The 20,545-nt window shown below is 37.8% G+C and overlaps 1 protein-coding gene across 1 annotated transcript in view; it reads left to right on the plus strand.

Moving 5' to 3' along the window:
- PLCXD3 (phosphatidylinositol specific phospholipase C X domain containing 3) overlaps nt 1–20,545 on the plus strand; it is a 168,421-nt gene that overhangs the window by 22,557 nt on the left and 125,319 nt on the right. The window lies entirely within an intron of this gene.

Consider the following 20,545-nt stretch of genomic DNA (forward strand, 5'->3'; position numbering starts at 1 on the left):
TTTTTAAAAAAATTAGATCTTATATCCTGAATAAAACTCCTAGATTTTGAGTAGCAGTCTTTCTTATTTCTCCAGGACTCTCTTCATTGATAATTATAAGTGATATATTTCTGTGTTGTTCTGATTTTAAGTAATTAAGTGCATATTTCTTTGAGCCCTTTTAGAAACAGTCGGTATTCATGCATGCTAATGTTTTAACTTACTTTTCCATTATGTTATAACTTTAAAATGGACCTAGATATTTTATTAAATGCTTAAACAAGAAAAGCACCAAATCTAATGGTACTTAAATTCATCAAGAGTGAGATTAAAAGTTTGCTTTATGCCTTCAATCCCAAATTGTAGTTTTTCTTTACACCCTACACTTGGTTGCAAAATATCATCATACCGTTTTCTATCCAATGAGAATAAAGCAAACGTTATAAATGAGAAAAATGTTCAGTGCAGCTGCATCAGCCTCACCAGGGTGTAAGTGGGACTCTAAATCCCAATGTTATATTCAAAAGGACATTACCGTGTGGTGAAGCTCACAGAGCCTCTCGACGGATGATGCCTTGGTCCTCAACCGTGGGAGATGGCATTTTGACTTTGATTGCTTTTTTATCAAGAATTTAGAACCTTTCTCAGAATATTGCTTTCAGGGGATTTTTCTTGGCTAATGTTTGGGCAAAAAGTCATTTTTCTTCCTGCTGAAAGGGATCTTTTTCACCAGCATTCAGAATGGAATATGACAAAGCTTTAGTGCCCATCTCTAAAATGGCTTGGATCTTTGTGACATTTGCTGGCAGTCAAAACAAACGCACTTTCCCAAATTTTAAGACAATACTCTAATAGAAAATTAGATGAAAGAAATAAATTTTACTAGAATTTTTTTCTCCATTAAAAAAAAAAGTGGAAAATGGAACTAACATTGGATGATTACTTTCTATTGTCTAGACAGTATGTTGGATACTTTGGCAAACATTGGCTAACATTTGTTCGTAATGGAGTCATTTTTTTAAATTATAGAATTTGCCCCTTGAAGGATGACACTATGATTAATTTGAACTATTTTAGACAAGATCTTTTAAAAGAAGACCATCCTTTTTCTCTGTTTTTATTTTTTAGCAGAATACTAAGGGCCAATATAATTTAATCATTTTTATGATTATCATCATTATTATTATCAGCATCAATCATTGAACCGTATATCCTACAGAGATAATGGAAGAATCTATTGGTATGTGCACAGCTGTTTGCGCATACACTCACCGGATCAACATCTATGTTTTTAAGTTTTTTGTTTGATTGTTACAGTTTTATTTTTATCGTGGTAAAATATACACGGTATGAAGTTTACTATTTTAATCTTTCTTAAGTGTATAGTTCTGTAGCATTAAGTACATTCACATTGTTTTGCAACCATCATCACCACTCATCTCCAGGACTTTTTCATCTTCTTCAAGCCTGTTAAACACTGACTCCCTACTCCTCCCTCCCTCCATTCCCTAGCAGCCACCATTTTTCTTTCGGTTTCTATGCATTTGACTACTCTGGGTACCTCATATAAGTGGACTCATATAATATTTGTGCTCTTGTGACTGGCTTATTTCTTGGCATAATATTTTTAAGATTCATCCATGTTGTGGCATTATCACAATTTATTTCCTTTTTAAGATGGAATAATATTGCATTGTATTATGTATATACCACATTTCGTTTATCCATTCATTAGTTAATAGACACTTGTGTTGCTTCCACCTTTTGGCTATTGTGACGAATGCTGCTATGAACGTGAGTGTACAGAGATCTGTTCGAGTCTCTGCTTTCACTTCTATTGGGTATATTCCCAGAAGTGAAATTGCTAGGTCAGATGGTAATTCTTTGTTTACTTGTTTAGGGAATCTGTTATAGTTTTGATCACTCACCTCTGGCTGCCATTTCTTTGTACTATTAGTGTGCCTGCCTTCATAAAATTTTTGCTACTTATTCACACCTCTTTATTTTGACTGTTTATTTTCTTCTAGCTGAAGAGGGATTTAGCTAAGTTGATTATAATTAGGCTTAGTACAGAAGTAAATAGGCTCTGAGGGATGTTTAATTAAGTAAAGTTCATCATCTTTAGGATATAAATTTTATCACATCTATTTGAACACTAAAAAGTCTTTTTATTTTATATACTTTTAATGTTATAACTGAAAATGTTATTGATAGTGTCTTTAGATAATTAAGATCACGGGAGTGGTGACTTCTAGATAAGTAAGATACTATAGTTGTTGGAATTAAGATTTCTTAATCTAGATATTAATTATATGTGATTAATGTTCTGATAATGGACCAAACATTGGATGATATCCATAGCAGAAAATATTTTGGAAATTCATGAATTCTTATAGATGCTTATTATGTATCTGTGTCAGTCCCTAAGCTCAGTTTTAGGTTAGTGTGTGGAAATATTGAGTGAGTCTAGATCTCAGGTGTAAAATGCAAATATAAGCCTTTGTGCTCCTCTCAAAAAAACAAAATAAATAATATATTTTTGGTACAAATGGCTTTAATAATAGCCAATAATTTCACTCAGAATAAATAAATACCAATAAATAACATGACCACATGGAAAGGGGATGTAATAATCAGTGTATTATTAAATATCAATCTTTAGCCATGATATACGTAAGTCATCCTAAGAAAACTTCTCAGTGGTCTCGTCTTTATCCTCAGACTTTTGAAGGATTACCATTACTCCTGCAGCATTTCAGCAAATTGTCTTCTCTGACTCCTAGCCTTCTAGGCGAGCCAAACTACCCAGCAAATACCAGGCACCTCACACTCCAACCCTGATCGAGACATTTATCTTGGACCCTGGTTCTTTTTCTTCATTCCCACTTGTGTTTTGGGTCCATGTTTCCATCCAATGTCTATTTGGATTCTGACCCCTTTGGCTTTGTCTTCAATTTCTACTTGCCTCTCATACTTGATAACAGAAAGAAAATAGTTCTCTGCAAAATAAAACAAGAAAAATTATCTAAATTAGAAACTTCATAAAAACCAAAACCAAAATGGAAAAGACTTCTTTCTCCTAAAATGGAGAAGCTACTTCACTGAGGATTAATAGCAGGAAATCAGTATATCCTCCTTCTCTCCCTCCCTTCCTCCTTGTCTTTCATTCATTCAATGATGATTTACCTTACAGAACTTATTAGACACTGCTAGGTTCTATGCCCACAAAAAAAATGAATAAGATGGCCTCTACCCTCAAGTTGTTCACAGTTTCCTGGAGGAAGCACACATGTTAAAAAGTGCTGAGAATACAGCATGATCCAAACCAAAGTAGAGATCTTCCTAGCTTCTCTGCAATGTAGACATTGCAGGGGGAGTAGACAGGGAAGATTTACCATTAAAAGTAATACTAAGGTTGAGTCTCAAAGAATTAGTTTTCTTGGCAGAAGAGGAGGCTCAGGGCAATTCCAGGCAGAAGGGTCAATATGTGCAAAAATCATCGAGGTGTCAAGTAATACGGCACATTCAAGGAACTGTCAGTTGTTTGACACAGGCCATGTATTTGGAGATGAGATAGAGCAGTGGATGAGAGCTAGAAGAGAATGAGACAGAACTTCAGCTGGAGCTGAGACAGAAATATCCTGGCACCTATGCTTCAGGAACAATTCTAAGGTAAGATGTAAACCATTACATGGTGAGAAGAACTGTCGAATGAGACGTCATACTAGAACAGCAGTAAGTCTAGGGAATCCCGTGTCACTGCAGTCCTTGGTCTTTGGACTGGGACAACTCAGACTTCACCTTGTAGTGTACCCAGATCCAGGTATGTCATCCAAGACCGTCTCTGGGCAATGGGAATATCTCTCCCCATGGCTTATTGCTTAACATTAATTCAGCTTCATTTCCCTGGGCATTAATTTCTCAGTGAAAAGGAGGCTTTGGATTAGATTCTCAGTCCAACTGGTGGTCTCACTCTAACTTTTTACACAAGGTACAGCATTGTGCCCTGAGCTTAGGCTCCACGCCCTATGTTGTAATTTTAAAGGGAGGGGAAGGGCTAAAAATAGCACTCTATTTCTAATTAATTTGAGATATTTTTGGGAAAAGTGGCTTATATTCATAAGCAAATAGGCTTCTTGATACAGAATCCTAAAGTTAGGCTGGCTTACATTTAGGGACTCTGATTGTTACCGCCTGGCAGTGAGGGCAGTGTAACACGTTCTCTGGCAGGGCAGGATGTCTACCGAGGTAGACAGGCTAAACGCAAGAAAGACATTCTTGCAGCCTGCTGGGAAGGACTGCGGAAGTAGGCAGGGATGCTAGGGACGTCAGAAGTCAGGAAGGAATTTTCTCCCCTCAAACACTCTCTACTCAGGTTTCTATAGGACTTGAGTTTTGTCTTTCCCTATAATCCTCCAAAAGACTTAAGTTATGCCTTGAATTGTCATTCCCATGATCGAGCCTGCTATCCAGTTGGACACCAGGATACCGCCTCTATCTTGGCTTTCTTTTCTTGCCTCCTATTTAAACTTTCTCCAGTTGCCTTCTGGGTTTGTCTCAGCTCCATAACCTGTCAACAAAGCCTAACAGCCAAGCGTTGTTTATGCTGGGTGATTTCACTCAATTTTCTAAACTCCTGTTCCTTTAGAGGGGAGGTCGCGGTATGTGTGATTCATTATGGTACTAAAAATGGTTTCCTCTGGCTAGTTGTTATTTAACTTTTCTGGTACTTAGAGTTCTTGTCTTTAAAATTTGAGGCTTGGACTAGATGATCCCTAGATCCTGGAGGCTGTTTTATCCTATGGCTCTATAGTAGATTGAAATATTGGCCCCAATTCTCCACCTCTCCTGCATCCACTTGGCCTAGCCTCATTATGAGCAGAGGGTACTTCCCTCCCCCTTGACTTTGGAATTGGCCACATGACTTGCTGAGAATAAGACAGAAGGTGCAGTATGCCAGTTCTGAGCCTAAGCCTTAGAGAGATCTCCCTCTTGCATTTCTGCCATTGTTGTGAGAGTAGCTTCCCTGGGTCCCAAGAGGAGGATGGGAGAGATGTGGAGGAGAGCCACACAAGCTGTGCCGCCTGAAGTCAAGTCTTCTCAGCCACTTCAAATTGTAAACAAGAAGTGATTGTTCATTGTTGTATGCCACTGAGACTTTGAAGTTGTTTGTTATGCAGCATTATTGTGAGAATCCCTAACTGATACAGCCTCCATGGCTGTAGTGTTTGGCACATAGTAGGCTTAATAAATATTGATTGAGTGATTCTATTATTGAGAATTATTTCATTATACCTGTTTTTGCATGAAGCACAATGGTCAAGAAAATGTCCCCTGCATTATAGGTATTATCAATCTAAAGTACAGTGACTAGAGATTCTTAAAACTTTTCTGTAGGGGAGGGTGGAGTAGTCATTACCCAGTGCTATACTTTGTCAGATATTTCTTAAAGTTCTGTGACCCCTACAACCACACTCCTAGCCAGTACATGTCTGTCACCGATCCTTAGAGACTCACTCCTTGCAAACTCCCTTCAGAAGTTTCTCGAGTGACTTTGTAATTTTTCCAACTGGTTATATTAGGCCATCCTGACCTAGATCATTTAGGGGAGAAAAGAGAGGCTGCTAAAGAGATCAAGGCCTTTAATGAGACTCTTTTCACTGGAGTCTTTACGAATTAGGTCAGTTACAATCTGATAAAAGCAGAGGCTAGTCTGTAGTGGATAATTAGGAAATTGCACTGAGATATAGGACAGCCTCTTCAAAATTACTGCTAATGCCTAGATGAGTTTTTCTGGAGCAAGCTGCAATGCTGAGAAATCCAGAGTTTGGAAGTTACTTGGGTACAAAGGAGGTGGATTTTAGGGATCATGGAAGAGACATCTTGATCCTGAGTACCACTTCAGAGCAAGGATCTGAAAAAAGAGGCACCTAATTCTATGATGTGCCCTTCAAAGAGAACCAGGTGAGGTCACAGACCTATTAACAACAAGGATGCTGAAACTGAGAAGAGGTAAGAAATTGGCCCAAATTATCTCAACTGCCCAGTGAGATCCTTGTTACTTTCTATAGTGCCATGCGAATAAAGTATGTTGGGGTTTTGGGAGTTTTTTGGGGGGTTTTTTATGCTGAGGAAGATTTGCCCTGAGCCCACATCTGTTGTCAATTCTCCTCTTTTTTTTGTTTGAGGAAGATTGGCCCTGAGCTTCCTCCATTTTTTTGTATGTGGGACACCGCCACAGCATGGCTGGTGAGCCTGGGATCTGAACCCACAAACCTGGGCCACCAAAGTGGAACACGTGGAACTTTAACCACTCAGCCAAGGGACCAGGCACAAGTACGTAGTTTTTTTATTGATCATCTACAGTAAACTCTGTACTGTATGAAGAGATAAAAGGATCATTGGACATTATAGGAAATGCAGCTACTCTTAGTAGCAAGTACCATTTCTTGAGTTCTTACTTTGAACTAAATGATTTTTATCTGTATTATTTCATTTAATTTTTATAATTTTACTGTAAATATAATAATATTATTCCCATTTTTCAGATGAAGAAACTGAAGCCCAGAGAAAATAAATGATTTTTCTCTAAGTTCACAGGACCAGAAATATAAAACATGGGCTCCGGCTTTTAGGAGTTTGAGGGTGTTTTCTCAGGATAACAGGCCTAGAAAAATGATATGTGAGAGGTGAGAACAGTAAAAGTGGCATAAGGTTGGCTAGGAGAGGAAGACCTTGAAGATAAAGGGTCTAGAGGAGGGGGTCTCAAATTTTTCTATAAAGGGCTTTCAGGGCCCTCTGGTGTCTGTTGCACACACTCAGCTCTGCCACGTAACATGAAAGCAGCCACAGAAATATGTAAATTAATGGGCATGAATATGTTCCAAGAAAATATATAGGGACATTCAAATTTGAATTTCTCAAAATTTTAATGTCACAAATATTATTCTTCTTTTGCCTTTTTTGTTTTTTAGCCATTTAAAAATATGAAGCCATAGCATGCAAGCTGTAGAAAAACAGGTGGTGGGCTAAATTGTTCTGTGGTCTGTAGTTTACTGACCACTGGTCTAGTGTCCAGCAGTACATATGTATACATATGTGTATGTTTTTTATCTATCTATCTATCTGTCTATCTGTCTATCTATCTATCTATCTATCTATCTACTTATAGTAGCAGGAAATGGGAGAAGCATAGTCACTGAATACTGATAAGACAGGGAAATCTGTAGAAACTGCATTCAGTAACCATCTCAAAAGCAGTGGAAGATTGGGTGTTAAGCACTGTTATGTCGCCCAGAATAATTTTCCCCTTTACTAAATCCTTGATTAGAAATTTGAGATTTCCTTAACCGTTCTGTGCTTCAGTTTTCTCCTCTGTGTAATGTGGATAATAAGAATATTTACTCTCCGGGTCAGGTTCCCCACATCAACCCCAGGTTCAACGATTCACTAGGAGGAATCCCAGGTCTCAGCATATGGTCATACCCACAGCTGTGATTTACTCCAGCTAAAGGATACAAACCGAAATTGGGAGGGGGGGAAAGGCCATGGGGCAAACTCTAGGAAAACCAGGCACAAGCTTCCCACCATCCTCTCCCAGTGGAGTCACGCAGGACGTGCTTAATTCTCTCAGCACTGAGTGGTGAGAACACATGTGGGATGTTGCCAACCAGAGAAGCACATTAGAGATTCAACACCTAGGTTATTTACTGGGGGCTGATCATGTAGGCGTCCTCTGCCTGGCCTGTATCAAACTCCAGACAGCCAGTTGGAAAACACGTATTCAGCATCAACCATATTGTCTGCACATATAGTTTAGGCACAGTGAGTCCCTCTTTCAATTCTAGGAACGGTGGGAACCCTCCTGAAATCCAAGGTCCTAGATGCCAGCCAAGAGTGAAACTGGTAAGCAGACCTTTCAAAGGACAGCACTCAGGCCTGTTAGGTTAACTCTTATCTACACACTCTCCCAAAGTGGTAAGCATTAAATGAGATAATGTGTTGTGCTTAAACAATACTTGGCAGAGAATGAGACCACAAAACTACACATTTCACTCTCAGCTGATTATCAAGGAGGCAAGGAGGCATAAAGAGAAAGTCTCACAGGACTGCAGATATGGCACATTCTTTTGTGGATATATTTGTGTGTTATGAATCATTACACACTCATAGAACCACATGAGAAAGTGTCATTAACTTCACCTATCACACTGCAGCAATTAGGAATATGACCTTCCCAGTAATATCTTGAGTATTACGCCTTATTGGCTAAACAGATACTTAGAAGTCCACACACAAGGGACAATGTTATCCTGATGTTCAGAATTCCTGTGATAGTGGAGGATACTCATGCTCATGGACTCCTGAAGGTTTGCAGATTTGTTTGAAATTAACAAAGAAGAAGGGACTTTTTCTTGTAAGTTTCCCCTGAAGGAGTGGAGGGAACATCCAAATCATGTCTCATAGTAACTGATCAGGTCACTTCTGTGGACTGTTCCACTGTGTGCCTTTCTTTCCACCAACAACCCTTAATACGGAATGGATCTACTACTGGTTCAGTCATTGTGTTACTCACAATTGGCATCAAGGAAGGATGATAAATGTGCTATCAATTTGTATGAAGGAGCAAGTCATTACTTTGTTTTGTGCTATGGAAGTCCCAGTGATTGTAAATTGATTCATTAAAGGCCTAAGATGTCAGAGTTCCCCTTTTGAGATACTGTTAATCTTCAATTACCCACCAATGCATTTTCCACTCCACGGCTAATTTAGATGCTAATGCTTAATACTAGGCAGAGTTTCCCCTGTTATCCAGAATATTTTCCTTCATGTGCAGATTTTTTTAGACAATAAAAATGCTTTAGAGAGTAAAACGTTCAAAAATAAACCTTCATAAGGTATCATATAAATTGTTAAGGAGATAGGGAAGTTTATAATTATATTTATTATTTTGCATTACCCATAATATTGATGCTGATATTTGAATCAAGCATGAGTTTTTTCTTAAAACATTTGTTCTTAAAAGAAAGCAAAAAAGGGGCTGGCCCTGTGGCATAGTGGTTAAGTTCGTGCACTCTGCTTCGGTGGCCTGAGGTTCACAGATTGAAATCCTGGGCGTGGAGCTACACACTGCTCATCAAACCATGTTGTGGTGGTGTCCCATATGCAAAAGAGGGGAAGATTGGCACAGATGTTAGCTCAAGGACAATCTTCCTCAAGCAAACAAAAAAAAGAAAGCCAAAAAATTATTATTCTTTTCTTTACAGATAATTAAACAATTATCCTTCTATAATGGAGATGTAACTTAAGATTGTGTTAGTATCTATAATGAGCAGTTTTTCCTTTTTTGGTTAGCTAATGAATCTCCTGAGTGTTGAGGAATTGATACCAGGCTAAAGATCATCAACTCTCTAATAATCCAGTGCTTTTCTGACAGAACCATAACCTCTAAACCATCATCACTTCTTAGAAAGCAGGGCCTCAAGCCACTGCAATGTCAGTCTCTGAAATAGAGCAACATGACCTGCTTATTCTGGGATGAGATTTTGTTTATTTTATTATATAGAAATTATGGTCTAGATTGTTTAATTATTTTCTTTTTAAGAGCCTGCTTTAACTATTCAAGGACTTTAAAAGAAATCCACTTGGGTGAAAACTCAATAATGCAGCCATTTCCAATTCTATCATGTACAATTTAATATAGTTTATATGCTTCTTCATCACCTTAAATCTCTTCCTGAGTTTTGCAGACCAGGAAATCTTAAGTCAAGAGGAAAATGGTATTGAATTAGATAACGAAGAGAAAGAATGGATTACCCAATTCTTAGGCCATAGTCTTCTTACCAAATGGTCCAAAACCAGGCAGAGCAGATTGGATGCAGCTATTGATGCTTCCAGAACTACCTGCCTGTCCTGAAATGTATGGAATGGCAGTTTGAAGAATTAGGAAACAAACTGCCTCGACAATAAAGCTTTTGTAACCAGATAGGGTATCCTTTATGCCATAGGCCTACTTAAGTATATCATTCAATTTGAAACTTTAAGTTGTGAACTCATTACATTTAGCAACTTAGATTTTAAGTGGGAAATAGATCCAGATATTTTTTTTTTAAGATTGGCACCTGAGCTAACAACTGTTGCCAATCATCCTTTCTTCTTCTTCTTCTTCTTCTTCCCCCCAAAGCCCCCGACTACATAGTTGTATATTCGAGTTGTGAATGCCTCTGGTTGTGCTATGTGGGATGCCGCCTCAGCATGGCTTGATGAGTGATGCCATGTCTGCACCTAGGATCTGAACCAGCGAAACCCTGGGCCACAGAAACCCTGGGCCACCAAAGCGGGGCACGTGAACTTAACCACTCGACCATGGGGCTGCCCTGAGATCCAGATTTTAATGCAGTGGCATTGTTCTGGGATGGGGCCAGGGGCTTGGAGTTTTGGTTTTCAAGAGAGGAGGGAAGGAGATGTAATAATCCTTAAAACCCAGCTGTATAGAGAGGGCAAAAAGTAAAGCAATATGAAAGAGAAATGCCCTTGCATGTAAACAAATAAACTACATTTTGGTTTTGCTAACAAGTATTTCTGTATGTAGTAATAGGAAAGATCATCTTTAGATCCGATAAACAATCATATTGGTATTTAACCTAGGTTATAAATGAGAGATCAAATCCAGTGGGCAAGTTGACGCTCAATCTCAACATCGTAACTTTGATTAGTGAAGTCAGAGGGGTTTTCAGATACCTTCAAAGATGGGCTTAACAAAATGTTCCTACTTTTGTTGATTCAACTAGACTCAAGACTGGATTGCTCATTTTATTAAAATCTACATGGGTTTGTTGCAGGTGTCCACTTAAGCTATCCAATTAAAATCTGACATTAGGTTAACTGTCACTCTCAGTATGAACACACTATGAAACTTGCTTTTACGTAGAAAGTCCACTTCTAGGAATGTATCCTACTGATGTACTTGACATTTGCAACGTGATATATGTATTAAGATGTTTCAGCATTGTTTGCAGTAGTAAAACATTGGAAACAACCTAAATATCTATCAGTTGGGATCTGTTTCATTTATGGTACAATATAATACTATGGCAGTACTTAAAAAAATATGAAGACAGCTCTATATGTCCAATATGGAATGGTCTTCACAGTATTTTAAGTGAAAAACTATCATACAGAAATCTGTATTATGTGCAATCATTCGTATGCAAGTATACTTCTAATGCTTATATATGAATATATATTTATATTCATGCTCAAAATGCATAGAACATCTTTGGAAGGATACATAGTAATTGGTAACGATCACAGTCTCTTCAGAGGTGAAAAGTTGTTGGAGACCGGAGATGAGAGGGAGATTTAAATTTCACCATATATACTATTTTACAACTTTTGACTTTTATAATGTTTGTGTATTATCTATTTAAAATGTTGTTTTCAAAAATTCACCTGCCTGGGAAGAGCAAACGGATTCGTAACCTGTTCTCCACATTACTTTGTCCATATTCCTATTATCACATTTATTAAACTTTCTCCTGTTAAGAATTTGCTGTTGAATTCCCTTGCTAGTTTGTGAGCTTCTTAAGCTTAGAACCGTTTATGTATTTTAACACAGGATGTAGCTTGTCTGGCATATGGTAGGGGATCGATAATGTCTGAATGGGTGAACACATTTTTATATGCCATGATTCCCTTTAGTTACTGCTTTTAATTTTTACTTTATTGTTTTATTATAAATAATTTGTAAACAAAGTGGTAGTTAAAAAATAATTAGTACAAAAAGGCTTATATTGAAAGCAGAAGTCTCCTGCCTTCATCTAGTCCCTTCCTACAGAGAAAACCGCTCTTATCTTCCTTTTAGCTGTGCCTTTTGATATTTACCTCCATATCTCTAAATAGTAGTCTTATACTGATACTTATTGATTTGTCAATTTTAGGCACCATCTATTGACTTCTTGGTATAGTGCCTGAGGACTTAGCTCTCTTACTGACTCCTATTGTGTCCTACCTCCACCCTTTATCATCCTTTCCTTATAATTATATTACCATTTTTGGTTAAATTATTTAGTTGGTGTTCATATTTCTATAGCTAGGTAACTATTCTTCACTACTAAGCCAAGTAATGCATTATGATTATATTTCATACAGTTTTTTTTCTAAAGTCAAAGATCTCATTTTTTTTTTAAGATTTGCACCTGAGCTAACAACTGTTGCCAATCTTTTTTTTCCTTTTCTTCTTTTTCTCCACAAAGTGCCACCCCACCCCCCCGCCCCCCGCCCCAGTACATAGTTGTATATTCTAGTTGTGAGTGCCTCTGGTTGTGGGATGTGGGACGCCGCCTCAACATAGCCTGATGAGCAGTGCCATGTCTGTGCCTAGGATTCTAACCGGTGAAACCCTGGGCCGCCAAAGCAGAGCAAACCAACTTAACCACTTGGCCACAGGACTGGCCCCTTAAAGATCTCATTTTTAAAAAGTGTTTTCATTTTTTTAAGGAAGATTAGCCCTGAGCTAACTGCTGCAAATCCTCCTCGTTTTGCTGAGGAAGTCTGGCCCTGAGCTAACATCCGTGCCTAACTTCCTCTACTTTATATGTGGGACACCTACCACAGCATGGCTTGCCAAGCAATGCCATGTCTGCACCTGGGATCTGAACCTGCAAACCCCAGGCCACTGCAGCGGAATGTGCAAACTCAACCGCTACGCCACAGGGCCAGCCCCCAAAATTTTCTTTATGCTTATGGCTATTATGTTCTGAATGCTCAGAAAGATTTGTAACTTGCCTATTATAATTTTTCCAAATGCTTGCAGTTCCAAATAGAGCTTCAGATCCATTTTTCCCTGGACACCTGACTCCTGAGGCCTCCAAGCTCCTGTTCCAGTATGGATTGCTCTGTAATCTGATGTGCCGCTGTCATCTGGATTTACCTTTTCTAATCCTGTGTAGAATTTCCTATATGCTGTATACTAAGTCTGTATCTTCCATAATCTAATAAAGACAATGATGATACTAATTAGCTTTTATTATGTGCCAGGCACTGTTTACTGAATCCTAATATGCCTATGAGATGGGTACCATTATTATCTCCATTTTACCGATGAGGAAATTGAGGCACATAGTAGTTCAATAGTTTTCTTAATGGCACACACTAGAATGTGAAAGAGTCAATATTCAAACCCAGGATTCTGATTCCAGGGTCTGTGACTTATTCATTTTAATATACTGCCTCGTGTTCTGAAGATATGTCTTCATTACATGTGAAAGGATATATAGGAGGTAAAATTTTGAGATCTTATGTGACAGAAAATATTGTTTTATGCTCATGGTTGATTGATATATTGGCTAGATATAGAATTTTCTCTTGAAAATCATTTTACCTGAGAATTTAGGAGGCATCGTCTTTTATGTGTATGACCTGTTTGTAAATAACCTCTGCAAACTCTTAGGCACTTCTGTTTCTCTCTATTGTTTTGAACTCTGATAATTATTTCCTTTCATTCATTTATTTTGCTGGGTAATTGGTGGTCCTTTCAATCTATAAACTTACGTTTTTAGCTCTCAGAAATATTTCTTTATTGCTTCTTTGCTGAGTTCCTTCTGTTCTTTTTGTTTATTTATTTATTTATAAAAATCCTATTAGTCTGTTTCCTTAGAGATCCCTTTTCTCCTTTGTTTTTTGTCTCTCTCTTTCATGCTGGAGGCTTCATTCAAATACCTGGTGATCCTGGGTTGTCCACTCATATTTAAGAGTGAGACCAGATAAAAGTTTATGGAAAATTCAATGATAATAATGAAGATGGTGGTGATGATGATGATGATGATGTGTGTGTGTGTTGGTGGGGGCTTGGGGATGCAGTTTATCAACTCTTAGGATTCACTCTGAGGTAAACAGATGGTAACTGTGTCTGTTCACTGAGGTAGACACCTCCCCAGGTTGTTTGGTAGAAGTATTTTTTGTTTTTCTCCTCAGAAGCTCTTCAGGTTATCCAGAAAAGAATATTCTAGTCTTTTGCCTGTTTAGGCTCCTAGCATTAGGGGAACCAGGCCAATGAGAGAGCTGGGATTTCTACTGTTGAGTGGCATTTGCCCACTTTCAATTTCCACCATACACATGCTCCTCCTGGATCAATTTCTCCAGAAAAAACCATTGTTCTCCTTCCAGTTTGGGGGAAGAATCCTTGCCCAGTTGTACAGGATGGAGGAAGAGACCTGTGAGTCTAGCTGCTCTGATTCACAGACTTTTGACTATTGCTTACCTCATTTTCAGCGTATCTCCTTATTGCATCTTCTGGTGCTTCTAAATCCTACACTTTTTCAGGATTTTGTGGAATGATTATCTTTCTTTTCATCAGTATCCTCCTCGTCATGCCCTTAGGTTTCAGCTTCCCCTGCTCTTCTAAGTCATTTAGAATTTATTTGTTCATCCACTTTTTATCTTCCAGATATTTGTTGATGTCTCTTTGTTTCCTTTTACATTCTCATTATTCTTGTAATTTTTAAATCTCTCTCTCTCTTTTTTTTAGTTTAGGAAGGGAATGAAGAGATAAACACACATATTTAATCTGCTGTCTTTCCCAAATTCATTCTACATCATGTATTTTTAAATGATGCCTTGGCTAACAAAGTCATCGGACAGAGATGCTGGTTTGGATCACGGCAAAGAAGGCTTTGTTGAGTTCTTTCTCAACTAGCTCTTATCAGCCCATTATCACTTTTGGTCCCACCATTCTCATTCTCCATCTCACCAAAGAGAAGCAAGGTGTTTGAGAAGATAGCATGTGGATAAGTTCTGTTGGTGCCTAAGACCTTCCATTAGGGTGAAAGAATACAGTAGATGAATTTATGACTCACACCACTAAGAAAAGTAATGAAAACAGCGTATGTTATCACACAGAAAGAACATTTTCCTAGCAAAATAAGTATGGCACAGATGAAAATACACTCTAATTTTTTTCTCGCTCATTATTTCATTAAGTTTAAAAAAATAATTATTGCTGCTTTATAAAAATGTAGCTATGATGCATTTTTTGTAGTCCTGTGATATTTCTTCCCACATTATTAGACTCAATTATTAACTTTATAAGCATTTTTACTTGTGCTTTTTCTGTCTGGTGCTCAATTTTCTTACCTATTTGAAAAAATTCTTCAATGAAATCTTTAAAAACAATTTTATGATTCTTAAATCTGTTTTTATTAAACATTTGTATAGTATTTTAAGGTAAGATTCTTATTAGAATTTTAATTCTATTTGGAGACTACAACACTTTAGGAGATTAGAAAAAGAGGACATGAAAGAGAGCAATACTTTTTAAAGTATTAGTTAATGAGATCTAAGGAGAAAGATGAAAGAAACGGGGTTCCTTTTGTGTCTACAGAAGGATAAGGGGAGAAAAGGAAGAAAAGACTTAACTGGGTAGGTTTTTTTTCTTATTCAAGATATCGTTTCCATGGTTTAGGGAAATTTGGGGCTTAAAAAGTCAGCTAATTTCATAGCAGAGGTATATTTTCAAATTGAATTGAGGGGAAAGGTCTTTTGAGGTTAGTAAAGAGCATCAATAAGGGAGCTGAGACAGCAGCTTTTACCCCAGGCTATTTCAAAAGTCAAGAGCAAAGCTAAGAATAGATGTTCGTAATGGTCAGTCTGGTTTTCAGACCACAGACACATGCTCTCTGGTCCCCATGCCTGCTTAGAGCATCATTTTAGAATATGCAGTGGCTGGATATCTCTAAAGAGACTCTGAGTCACTTCCCTACTCGACCTCAATTTTTTCTTTTAATCCTCCAGTTGATTATTGGGTTGAAAGGAAGCCTGAGACAAAGACCAAGGACAAGGCTTCTAATTCAAGAGAGTGAATTGAGAATTGAGTACAGGCTGAATTCTCTCCCATCTGCTCCAAACTCATAAAAAAATACTGGGTAAATATTTACAAAAATTAAGAAAACACATAAATATTCCAAATAGTAAGAAAGGGAAGTCTTTGGAGACCACAAATAGAAATGCTTGAAAAAGAAAAAAAGACAAGAACCCATCAGGTAAGTAGGAACTACAGTATAGGAACATAAAATGGTATTCTTAAGTTGAATTTCCTTAACAGAGCCCGAGTGGTGAGCACTACACTATCAATGCTGGGACCTCCATGGAACTACTACGGATTTACACAGAAGATGATATCCCTGAGTACCTGAAGACGTCAATACAATAAAAAACATGCAAAGAATTTAGCAAGTTTAGGAATCTACATTCCCCAAAATAAGAATCATTGAATAATCTGAAGATATTTTAAAATAGTTTCATGTCCTTTAAAAGATAAAGAACAAAATGGGAACACCAAAGAAAGTATAGTGGATATAAAACAAGAACAAGTGATAATGAAAAGATTTATTGAAAATTACCATTAGAATTCTTAGAACTTAGTAAAATAATTTTTGAAATAAAAAGAAAACGCAATTACATACATTGAATAGAAGCCTAGAAACAGCTGAGGAGAGAATAATGAGCCAGAAGAATACAGCACAAAGATGTAGAAATGGAAAATATGAAAGAAGAGTTAGGAGACATAGAAGATTCCAAAAGTCCAACATATATGTGCTGCAGATTCAGAAAGGAAAAAGTACAGAGAAGGGTGGTCAGACAATGTTTAAAGAGATAATGACTAAGAATTCCCCAGAACATAAGACATAGCTCTTCACATTAGAAACACCTTTTGAGTAGTGAGGAAGATAAACAATGACCAGGGGAAGCGAAAGGAGTAACTTTTGAAAGAGGAGACTGGAAGTAAATACAATTTTTACCCATATTTATTTTATCTCATCTCATCTCCTTGTTTATCATATGCATTGTACTGTTCACAATATACAAAGCAGTACACATAAGGAAATTTTTTTTGACTGATATAGGGGCACAGTCAAAAAGATTTGCAACTAACTCGATATTTATTTCATGAGAGTATAATCTTAGAATATCTTTAACCAATAGGTAATTGAGCTCAACCAAAACTGTGGGAACTCAATAACTGGACCTCAAAACTCCTAAAACTAGAGACCACAGAGCTCTTCAGATTGAAGCTGACCAATAAGTAAACACAGTCAGTGCAGAGTGAGGGATTCAGTCAGACTAGAAAGATGGAATAATGATCATTTTGCAGTCAGTCCTGGGCATGATGTTGGACTGGTCTATGAGTGCCATTGGACAGCACACTTATGGTAGTCAAGGTGGTCAGCAAGAACCTGACCGAAAGTGTCTAGAGCGATGCCTGTGGCATAATTCCCAATAAAATATTTACATTAAAAAGTGTTGTCACTGATTTGTTGAATTCCTAAGAATTTAGGAAGCCTAATTGTCTTTGAGGGGACAAATATTCAAAGAGGAAGGGTGGCCCTGAAAGTGAATGCTTTGATTGGTAGAAAAGAAGGAAAACCAAGCCTAATAGTGGTTCATGCCAAGGCACAATACAGAGGCTTGAAGATAATAGCTCAGCATCAGTATAGGGACACCTGTCATGGTCAGGAATACAAGCCTTGTGTTGTGGTAATTTCACTCTGGGGAGAACATGGAGCCTTTGCACCCAGATAGCAAAGTCTGGGAAGATCCCTAAGAAGTTGCAAACTTGGATTAGAGATGGAAAGCAAACACTAAAACAAAGACCAGAAATGTGAATCTTTTACCAGCAGAAGGAAGTACAATATGACAAATTCTTTTTGAGGTGGGGCTGGTTTTTAGGTGAGACCACAGTTGTTTTATACAATTGGTTATAAAGTACACAGTATATAAATGTTCCTCAAGACAAGCTTGCTCAGAGTTCTACACATGCTGTTTCCAGTTTCTTACTTTCCATTTATTTTCCTACTGAAATCAATCAGGCTGCTACCCTCAACATTCTACTAAAAAATCTCATTCTAATTCACCAATAGCTTTAAGCTGGCAAAGCCAATGGATACTCCATAGTCATCATCTCAGCATCATTTCACAAAGTTGAGCACATCCTCTTTCTTTAAGAAGACACTTTATTCTACAGGCTGTGACACATGGCACTCTCCTGGATTTCTCTCCTACCTTTTGGCCACTCCTCCTCAGCCCTTCTCCACTATCAGATTTCTAAATATTAGATTTATGCTGTTTCCTTGATCCTCTTCTTTTCTCATTCCATCTTCTCACTCTAGATGAGATCATTGAACACCACCTATATGCAAATAACTCCAAAATTTGTATTTCTAGTCCAGATCTTTCATCTGAGTTCCAAGACTACCCAACTGTCAACATGCCATCTCCATTGACATTATAGATAGGTTCAAAACTGCCCTTCTGCTCCTACCCCATTTCCCCTGCTGTCCCCCCAGAGCAAAATGTCACCCATATTTTTAGGCAAAATTGCTTATGTTAAAATGACCTTGGATTTCAAAACTGGATCTTGATTAGGAGTAACTCTACCTGATGTAGACATCATAGCTTTGGACTTTTCTGAATATGGTGACTCTTGTTACTGGGCATGTCTTTTGTAGGGGTGTGACAGCTACTGTCTGGGCTAAATGTCCTGCCAAAGAGCTGAGTACACATGGGACCCTGAAACTCTCTCAGGCTACTGGGTGTGGTTTTAGTACAGTTAGTTTCTCAGGGTTGTGGATAGTACAGAGTTATTGCAGAGGAGGCACCTACTTTTTCAGTTGGTGATCTAGCAGTTAAGGTTCAGCGCTCTCACCACTGTGGCCCAGGTTCGTTTCCTATCAGGGAACCACGTCTCCCGTCTGTCGGTTCTCATACTGTGGTGGCTGTGTGTTGCTGTGATGCTGGAAGCTATGCCACCAGTATTTCAATACCAGCAGAGTCACCTATGGTGGACAGGTTTCAGCAGAGCTTCTAGACTAGACAGACTAGGAAGAAGGACATGGCCACCCACTTTGGAAAAAATTGGCCATGAAAACCCTATGAATAGTGGCGTAGCATTGTCTGTTAGAGTGTCAGAAGGTGAGAGGATGGCGCAAAGAGACCAGGCAGCGTTCCGTTCTGCTGCACACAGGGGCACTAAGAATCAGAATTGACTTGAGAGCACTAACAACAAACTTCTTCAGTGGATATGATACCTGAAATAAAATTGAATCTGTTAATAGGCAACAGAAATATGGTACTAAATTATCACAACTCAGTTTCTGAAGAGTTGTCCCTGTGATAGGCTGATCTGTTGGTGTGGAACCCAATTGGGTTCTGACGAGGACACTGAATTGGTCTGCTGCTGTGATTTGGGAGCAGAATAAGCTGCTTCCTTCTCCAACATCCAGGCAACCACTGTGACTGGTATGCCATCCTTTTCTCTCCCTCGATTGTCTGATCACTTAATCACTTGAAAGATGATCAACACCTCTGAACTATTGTAAAAATAATGCTAAAAGTAGAAATATCAGTGTTGGTTAACAAGTGAGGCAGTGATGAAAAATGTTTCTATACCCCAGTGTCTTAGAAAGGAAGAAACCACCACAGTTCTGCAACACACTTTATGGAGGAGAGAAAACTAAATGCTCAAGCGTATGTGAAACAGATTGCAGTAACTTAGTGAGGAGTTATTACTTCAAAAAATCACGTTATTCCTTCTCCCCTTTTACAGATTTTTGAGGGAGGAGAGATAATTTCCTGATCTTTTCTAAGATACCAAAAAAAAAAAAAAAATGGAAATTATTTGAGTCATCTGTTACACTGTCTGTGTAGCCTTCTCTAACTTAGAATCCTGTCCCCTTCATTCTCGATGTGTAACATGTTAACGCACCCCTTTTGGTTTTGTCTGTTGAGTCAACGTATGGATTATACAGAAGAGTCTGTTCCAATATCTAGAAGGAATATTGTGCTTTAGTTTAGTTACCAATAAGCCAATATAATACCAAAATGTGTTATATAATTTGATTAGCCATTTCATTCTCCAGATATAGCCCAGATAAATTTTGGTCCTTCCAGATAATAACAAGCCAATTGTTAGATTACAAATATTTGACACTACTGAGAATATTCTGAATGCATTGACTGATAAAATATAAAAAATTAACTTCATACCAAATTTGGAAGCCAGAACTTGTTATCATCCCTTTATTCAAAGACAAAATATTTAGGCAATGACAACAATAGCAAGAAGAAAAACACTGACAGTTCCTAAACAATCACAGAACAGTTCCAATGACTTTACACATTCATAAACAAGAATTGTAAATTACTTACAGACTGTAGACCGCAAGCCATTTGTTAATGATAAAACATGAAATGTAATTATCAAAGATTTCAAGTGAAATTTCATTTTATAAATACATAAATTTGTCATAAATAGAGCAATGAATCTTTTAATTCTTACAGGATAATGAGTATTCACTAGGTAAAATTATTTGTATGAAAACACATTTAATTTTTTGGTTACTCAGACTACATGGCAGTGAAATAGGCTGCTTGGTTTTTGTCAATGTGCCAGGTACTCTGTTCTAAATGCTGATGAGCTGCAATAAACCCTGGAATTTCCATGCTAGGATTCGACAGCTTTCACTCCAAAGGTTCTTCAACTTAAAGAAAAAAAAGTAAATCTGATGATGCA

Source organism: Equus przewalskii, chromosome 20 (assembly GCF_037783145.1).
Source record: "Equus przewalskii isolate Varuska chromosome 20, EquPr2, whole genome shotgun sequence".
Taxonomy (NCBI): domain Eukaryota; kingdom Metazoa; phylum Chordata; class Mammalia; order Perissodactyla; family Equidae; genus Equus; species Equus przewalskii.